Genomic DNA, 7,722 nt, shown 5'->3' with positions numbered 1-7,722 from the left:
ATGTTCTATGTTCTATGTTCCATCTCCATCACTCTCAGGGTGACCAACTGTCTCTGATGTGGTTATGGACGATACAGGAGTCAGGAATTCAGCTGAGTCAGGAACATCCTGATTACCTGCAGGAGACGGAGAAATAGTCAGAATGGGAAAATGGACTGACGCAGTGAGGATGACTCATGTACAGTAGCACTGAGTCCAACAGAGATCTGGAAAATCCCAGTCTCCATCCCTGGCGTGTACTGCCTCGTCTCTCTGGAGTAGAGATTTCTGTTGGCTCAGGATGTGGAGTAGCTACAAGAGCGAAAGGCGCAGAAAGAGGCAACAAATAGACATAAGCAGTGATGGATATCTCTTGGAGAGATATTGAGTGATATCGCCATAGTTCAGGAAGTTAACAGGCCAATTAGTTGAGACAAATAAGATGTTCAGAGGCTTAGATCATTTGTACAGTGAGACCTTTTTCCCTCGGATAGCGATGCCGAGCTGGAGGGGTAATAGATATAGAACAGATGGCAGAGGTAGTTTCTTTACTCATGGTTGTAGGGGCATAGAATCCATTGCTTGCAACAGTCGTGGACTCGCCAAATTTATGGGCATTTAAATGGTCATTAGATAAGCATATGGACGAGAACTGAATAGTGTTGATTAGCTGGGCTTCAGGTTGTTTCCATAGGTTCGCGCAACATTGATGGCAGAAGGGCCTGAACTACGCTGTCATAGTCTATGTTCTCGACGGCAATAAATATGAGGTGGGAGAGGAAAGACATAAAAGGGATTGTAGGAGAACATTTTTCACATAGTGCATAATTCACGTATGGAATGAACATCCGGGGAAGTGGTAGAGAAAAGCACAATAACAACATGTAAAAGACATTTGTGCAGGTACATGGCGTGGAGAAGGTTTGAAGGGATATGGGATCAAATTCAGGTAAATGCGAGTTGTTCAGGGTCTCTGGTTAAAATGGTCTAGTTGGATTTAAGGAACCGTTTCTATGCTTCAGCGAGACAGAGAGAGAGAGAGTGAGAGAGAGAGATTTGCTTCATGCTACTTTGGTATAACTGGTCAGGAATGAGCAACCTGTGAGTATGCGAGGTAATGGCCTCGTGGTATCATTGCGAGACCATATATCCAAAACTTCAGCTAACGTTCAGGGGAGACAGGTTTGAAATGGTGGAATTTCAAATCAATAATTTAAAAAAATGGAATCAACAATCCATAAATAAGTACGAAACCATTGCAGATGTACTAAAAAGTCCTTTGTACATCAATACAACACTTGTCCTTCAGAGAAAGACATCTGCCATTTTGAAGTGGTCTGCATGACATGCCAACAGCAAAGTGTTACCCTTTTAATTGCCCTCTGAGATGGCAGAGCAAGCCATTCATTCAAGCACAACTAGGACTAGGCAAGAAATCTGGTCAGCCAGAGACACACACAACCCACGAGTAAATAATAATAATACCATTGGACTAGGACTAATGGAATTTGTTAGGTACGGTACCTTGGCCAATCACGTCAGTACGTTCAAGTCAGAGTTTTAAGCTGACATGGAGGATGTACAGACAGGGTTCAGGTGCTTTCCAAATCCAAACAGAAAAGGTGAAGCATTGGAACAGCACAGGGATGGGACTGAAGACAATTAGAAAGAAACAGGAATGGACAGAGTTTAACTAAACCTATACATCAGGGAATCGGTTTGTGACAGGAAATTGTGGGAAAGGTTAAATTACGTATTTTTTTGGAATGGACAAAGTATCTCACTAACGTAACTGAATTTGTGACACAGACATAAATGGAGTTGAGACACCAGAGAGAAATGGGTACGGGGCGAAAAAGAGGTGGGACAATACTATGCAACGGGACACAATCCTGCAGCATCTAAGGCAGAATAGGAAAACAGCGTTTGGGTAACGCTGACAGTAATGGGTAACAAAGGCATTAACGAGAAAGCCTTTAACCTCACATCATGAAATAGAGTCAGCCTGAATGTAACTTCTGCATACTACTTGCCAAGGACACAAGCAGCAGAACAGTTTTAGCCACCTAACAGCATTTTATTGCTCATCACTACATGAAACAGGCTAAATCGTTTGGTTTCTGACTGACTGCACAAAGAGTAATGGAATCCTTGTCGATCAACCTGAAAAAGGTAGATTATAGGGTCAGCAGGCAATAAAGAATGCAAATCAAATGCTGACATTTATTACAAAGGGAATGGAACGTAGAAATAGGGAGGTGTTGCTAAAAATATACAAAGTATAAGACATACCACACGTAGAATATTATGAACAGCATGAGTGCCATAAGGAAAGATATTCCTGCATTGGACGAGAGGCCAGAAAATATTGATTCGGCTGAAGTTAATACGGGCGGATTTTAAAAGAGAAGAGATGGATTGATTGAGCTTGACTTCATTGGAATTTCGAAGAATGAGGAAGAAATTGATTGAAACATCCAACATCCTGAGCGGCTTTGCCAGTATGGTTGCTGGTGCGTTAGAAAATAGAACGGTACAGCATAGCAACAGGCCCTTCAGCCAACCATGGCTGTGCTGTCCATGATGCTATTCTAAAGTAATCCCATTTGCCTGCACACGGTCCATATCCCTCTATCCTTACCTGGTCACATTTCTGTCTAAATGCCACGTCAAAACTTTGCTCACTTTTCCGCTTCTACTAACTCCCTTCATATCTTTCACTCTCTCTGTAAAACAACACTTGTATCGAACATTTCTTTTAAACTTTCCCCATCTCCGCTTAATCCTATGCATATTTGAATTTGATTCGCCTACACTGGAAAATATATTCTGACATCCACATTATACTTGCCTCTCCTAATTTCATATTTCTGTACCATTTCACGGCTCAGCCTATGATACTCGCAAAACAATACAAGTTTTCTCAATCTCACCTTATAGCTAACAGACTCTTAAAAGACATAATACATGCAGAATGTTTGTAACCTGCTTTTTTCCCGTTCACAAATACTCCTGATTCTTGCTGCCATGTGGCGATGAGAGCTGCACACAGTATTCCAATGTGGCCAAACCAAAGTTACACAAGTTACAACATGACATGCAAACAGCCATACTCAAAGCAGTGAGTAATGGAGGCAAGCATACTGTGTACTTTCTTATCACCTCAACCACTTGCATTGCCACTTACATGGAGCATTGGATATGCACCAAGATCCCACTGTTAACCCATATCCCTCAGCATCCTGACTTTCTTGCCGTTGACCACACAAATGTTTCATCTCACACTGGTCAATTTAAACTCCTTTTGCCATTTCTCCACCCCAACTTTCCAGCTGATCTATATCCTCCTGCAACATTTATTTTCCTTCCACATTGTCCACAACTCCACTAATTTTCTTGTTGTCTGCCGTAATTACCTTTGCCAATTCCTTTGGTTTCCCTTGTGTGAGAATCGTTAACTAGGGGGCATCAAATCCCAGAAAGGGCTCATCATTCAAGATGTAGATGAGATGGAAAATATTTACTTGGATGGGAGTGACTCTGTGAGGTTCCTGACTACAGAGGGCTGTCTGGGCTGGATTATTAAGAATATTGAGAGCAGAGATGGTCAGATTTTAATTAATCAGTGTTGCAAGTGTGTCGTGGGAAAGACAGTGAAGCAGAATTAGGGGGTCATTGGATCAGCCATGATCTCACTGAATGCCGGAAACTCTCAATGGGTCAAATGTCCTAGTTGCACCTCTAATTCTCATGGTCTTCACTTAATCAAACTGAAGATCAATAAAAGATTATATAGTATTATGGTTCTCTGCTCACAAATCTTCTGGAAAATGAGATTATTTGACATTTCTTATTATCTAACATTTGATCTAGAGTAGGGAATTTTCTTGATGGCTCCTGACATGGTATTACAGAAAACTATTTGTATACAATCCAGGATTATATTCATTACAGCTCTGATACACATTAGTTATCCAGCCGGGATGGAGACTACTGTCACACGCAGTTCCTGTCCTGCCCTTGCTACAACTACATTTAGTGTCCTGATTGTAACCATATTTACATTACCATCACTGTTCACTGCCTATAAATTAATCCCTGCTAATGCTTGCTGTCCTTGTTGTTTCTCAGTTCAACCCAAATAGAATCTAAAGTTTGATTTTCAGATCCATATGGCTGTCTTACCAATGCACTCAACACATCCTTTATTTACAACATTAATGATACTTGTTTCTCGTTTTGCCTATCCTGCTGAAATCCCGACAACCCTTCGATATTCATTTCATAGCCACGCAATTCTGAAGCCACATCTCCATAATGACATTTTGAACATATCTATTCACTTCAGTTAATGCCGTCATTCCATTTCCCTGGACACAATCCCAAAGGTATTACAGTGATTGTGAATGTTTCTCTGTATGGATAGAGGTCACAGAGTGAGGGAGGCATTCAGGGGATCGAGGAAGTTATGAAGAAACTCATAGTTACAAGCCTTCGACAATGTTGGTGAGAGAAATGGCTTTAGGAAAGACAGAGGGAGATCTGAAGGGACTGCAGGTCATAAAAAAGGACAGTGAGGTTTCTCAGGATAGAATGGGGTTAATTTACACAGATGAGGAGTATTTTATGGAAAAGTGCTATTTATAGAAACTAAGTGAATTGAATAGAATTGAGGAACTAACAGACATACGGAAGGCCACAGTGAATGAAGACATTTGCTGATATTGGATGAGGCGGTCTGGGGGTTATATCGATGGGGAGGCTGGAGAGACTTGCTGAGCTTACAGACACACGAACAGCAATAAAGCCTGGAGACAAACAGATAGTGAGCATTGCACAAACTGGAGGAGATTCTTGCGATATGGAGGGTTGTAGGCCAGGGTGACGTTTACACAGATAGGAGTGTAACAGCAGAAGGAGAATATGGAGATGAGGAGCTGAATGAAGATACTGGACGAGCTTAAATAGTTAGTGAGTCTTACAGGAACTGGATCAGGACGTTATAAAAGGAATTGCACTGGATTCTACAGATTGGGGTGTTGCAGAGACATCATAGGATAACACACCTAGGGAGGATTATAGGGACTCCACATTTTGAGAGAGTTTAATGACTGGAGTTCGTTGCACAGATAAAAACTGATGTTGGAACTGTAGGAGCGTACAGAGATGGGGAAGATTGGAGGATTTTTATGCACAGAGGGATATTTTTAGAGACAGTAATATGGAACACAGGTGGAGAGTTGCAAAACAAAGAACATCACCACGCAGGAACATGCCCTTCAGTCCTCAAGTCTGTGCTGATCAAGGTTCTGTATCTAAACTGACCGCCTATTTTCTAAGAATGGAGATCCTTTTGCTTTCTGCCCATACATGTATCTGTCTAGATACATCCTTAATGATGCTATTGTTCCCGCCACTACCACCTCAGGTAGCAAACTGTTCTCGGCAATCACTACCTTCTGCGTAAAGAACTTCCCACGTATATCTGCTGTAAATGTTTCCCGTCTCACTTTGAACTCGTGACCCTAGTAATTGTGTCCCCCACTCTGGGAAAACAAATATTGTTATTCACCCTATCTACAACTTTCATGATTTTGTCAGCATCAGTCAGGTCCCCGCCAACCTCTTTCTTTCTAATGAAAATAATCCTAATCAACTTAATCTCAGCTCATAGCTAGCCCCCGCCATTCCAGGCAACGTCCTGGTGAACCTCCTCTGCAACCTCACCAAAACATACACATCTTTTTGGTAATGTGGCCAACAGAACTGTATGCAGTATTCCAAATGTGGCCGAATTGAAGGCACACACAACTGTAACATGACCTGACAACTCTTGTACTAATTACCCAGTCCAATTAAGGAAAGCATGCCATATGACTTCTTGACCATTCTATCGACCTCCATTGATACATTCAGGGAACAATGGAACCGAACACCCAGATCTCTCTGCACTTCACTTTTCCCAGGACTTTTCCATTTACTGTATAGTTCATTTTCTGATTGCATCTTCCAGAATGCAGCAAATTGCATTTGTCCGGACTGAACTCCATCTGCAACTTCTCTGTCCAAATCGCCAATTTATCTTTATTTGGCTGAATTATCGGACAGTCCTCTTCACAATCTGCTAATTCTCCAATCTTAGTGTCAACTTCAAACATGTTAATGAGGCAAAGTACACCTCGTTAGAATTCCTTTATGTATTTCACAACGAGTTACACAAAGGTTGAGCGTCTGCGATGCGGGGTGTATTGTAGGGAGTGGAGGAACAAACAGAGTTGAGGAGTGTTGTTGTGCCTGGAAAAGTACTCTGAATATAGGGGGACTTTGAAGGCCTGAATGTGGTGACATTGACAATAGCCCTCAGACTCAGTCAGGACTGGAGTAAGCCCGAACGATGGCGAGTGATATCGCTGCTGGAGAAGTTATAGTTGTGGAGAGATGTGGCTGCTGGAACATTAATGAGTAGGCCCGACAGATGGGGAGTGGTAGAGTTGCTGCAGCACTTACAGAGCAGGACTGACAGATGGGAAGTGATATAGCTACGGGAGCAGTTAAAGGGTTGGCCTTACAGATCGGGAGTGATATAGATGCTGGAGCAGGTACACATTCGGCGTGACCAATTGAGAGTGATATAGCCGCTGGAGCATTTACAAAGGAGGAATGACAAATGAGGAGTGATATAGTTGCTGGAGCCGTTACTGAGTTGGCCTGGCAGATGGGGAGAGATATCGCTGTTGGAGCAGTTACACAGGTGGACTGACAGATGGGGAGTGATATCGCTGGTGCATCAGTTAAGAAGTAGGCCTGACAGATGAGGAGTGCTCTGCATGAGCAGATACATATTAGTGCTGACAAATGGTGAGCTGCATAGATCGGAAGTAGTTACATCGTAGGCCTGACAGATGGGGAGTGATATCATTGCTGGGGCAGTCACAGAGTAGGCCTCTCTGATTGAGAGTGATGTCACTGCAGGGGCATTTATATACTATGCCGGAGAGGTGGAGATTGATATTGCGGCTGGAGCATTTACAGAGAGAGCCTGACAGATGGTGAGTGATATAGTTGCTGGAGCAGTCAGAGAGTTGGCAAGATAAAGGAGGAGTGATATAGCTGGTCGAGCAGTTACAGAGCAGGTCGGACAGATGGAGAGTGATAGAGCTGCCGAACCAGGTAGACAGTAGGCCTGATAGACGGGGAGTGATATCTCTGCTGGAGCTGTAACAGAGTGGGCCTGACAGAGGGGAGTGATGTGGCTGCTGGAAAAGTTGCAGAGTAGGCCTGATAGATGGGGAGTTATACCACACCCTACAGAGTAACCTGACAAATGGAGAGCGATATCGCTGCTGGTGCAGTTAGAGTAGGGCTGACAGATAAGAAGTAATACAGGTGCAGGAGCAGTTACACAGAAGGTCTGACAGATGGGGAGTGACATAGCTGCTAGAGCAGTTACATAGTAGGCCTGACTGATGGAGAGTGATATCGCTGCTCGAACAGTTCGTGCAGAAATGACAGATGAGAAGTGATATATCTCCCAGAGCAGTTACAGAGCAGAATCGACAAATAGGGAGTGATATAGCTGCTGCAGCAGTTACTGAGTCGGCTTGGCAGATTGCGAGTGATATCATTGCTGAAGCAATTGAAAAGTAGGCCTTACAGATGGGGAATAATATTGCTGCTGGAGCCGTTACGGGGTGGGCCGGACAGATGGGGCGGGATATAGATGCAGGGGCAGTTACACAGTAG

This window comes from Chiloscyllium punctatum, chromosome 52 (genome assembly GCF_047496795.1).
Source record: "Chiloscyllium punctatum isolate Juve2018m chromosome 52, sChiPun1.3, whole genome shotgun sequence".
Lineage (NCBI taxonomy): Eukaryota > Metazoa > Chordata > Chondrichthyes > Orectolobiformes > Hemiscylliidae > Chiloscyllium > Chiloscyllium punctatum.
Note: the sequence above shows the minus strand (reverse complement) of the source record.